This window comes from Mizuhopecten yessoensis, unplaced genomic scaffold, assembly GCF_002113885.1.
Source record: "Mizuhopecten yessoensis strain PY_sf001 unplaced genomic scaffold, ASM211388v2 scaffold10687, whole genome shotgun sequence".
Classification (NCBI taxonomy): domain Eukaryota; kingdom Metazoa; phylum Mollusca; class Bivalvia; order Pectinida; family Pectinidae; genus Mizuhopecten; species Mizuhopecten yessoensis.
This window is the reverse complement of record NW_018408671.1, coordinates 248,616-249,849: the sequence shown is the minus strand read 5'-3', so window position 1 is coordinate 249,849 and position 1,234 is coordinate 248,616. Positions and strand designations below refer to the sequence as shown.

At 46.1% G+C, this 1,234-nt stretch overlaps 1 protein-coding gene across 2 annotated transcripts in view; it reads right to left on the bottom strand.

Moving 5' to 3' along the window:
* LOC110461852 overlaps nucleotides 1-1,234 on the bottom strand; it is an 8,152-nt gene that overhangs the window by 4,452 nt on the left and 2,466 nt on the right. The gene's annotated exons all lie outside the window — the stretch shown is intronic.

Genomic DNA, 1,234 nt, shown 5'->3' with positions numbered 1-1,234 from the left:
GTACCTGACCTGGCCGCAGAGGCATTGTTGGGTATGGATATCATGGACCGGAGAGCAGTCAACGTGGTTACCAGGGGACAGCAACGACAATTAGATAAGGATGAATTAGAGGCTTCTCAGAATGTAAACATGGATATATCAGGAAAATCCGGACTGTCAGAAAACGATGATAATGCCATGGAGAGTGAGCTAAACTCACTTAATAGTGATGATTTAACTCAGGAGGAGGAGCCCGAGAAAACAACTCAAGAAGAGACACCAGAAGTGGTTAACACCAAAACGCTGGACATCTCAAAAATTAACGTGGATATCCTTAGAGAGATGCAGAGATCAGATATCTCATTAGGAAATATGAGGAGAAAGGCGGCTGATTCCCTAGAGGATAGTGATGAGGATTCCAATGCAATCTTTTGGGATAATGGGATCCTTAAAAGGAAATGGAGATCGTTGGATGCAGTGCGCTCTGGTGTCCAGGTTATTTTACCTGGAATTTTAAGACCAAAAGTTATCGAGTTGGCTCACAAGAGAGCACTCGCAGGTCACTTGGGTGTAGAGAAAACGAAGGAGCGAGTTTTACCTTCGTTCTACTGGCCAGGTGTGTTTAAGGATGTATCCAAGTATTGTAGTACTTGTGATGTGTGTCAGAAAGTGGCAAGGCGGCGTAGTGATGAAAAGGCGCCATTAGTGCAACCTCCAATAGTGGGTGAGCCCTTTTTCAAGATTTCTATGGACGTAGTAGGTCCCTTTTCAAAGTCAAAGAAAGGGAATCGTTTTATCCTTACAATCATGGATGACGCGACGCGGTACCCAGAGGCTTTTGCACTCAGGAATGTGGATGCTGGAACGGTGGCCGACACACTTATTGAGATGTTCTCGCGTGTTGGATTTCCGAGAGTGATTCTAACGGACCAGGGTACAAATTTTACCTCTGAACTGTTGAAACACCTGTACGAAGTCACAGATATCAAAGGGATCACTACATCGCCGTATCATCCACAGGCAAACGGTAAGGTGGAAAGGTTTAATGCCACCTTGAAGGCTGTCTTGAAGAAATTGACAACCAGCAATCAGGAGGAATGGGACACCTTGTTACCTTACGCGCTGTTCGCGTACCGGGAGGTGCCTCATGAGGAAACTGGGTTCTCGCCATTCGAGATGTTGTATGGTTGGCCGGTTCGTGGTCCACTCCAGATTTTAGAGAAGGCCATGACAGGTGAGGCTGAGATACAGAGAC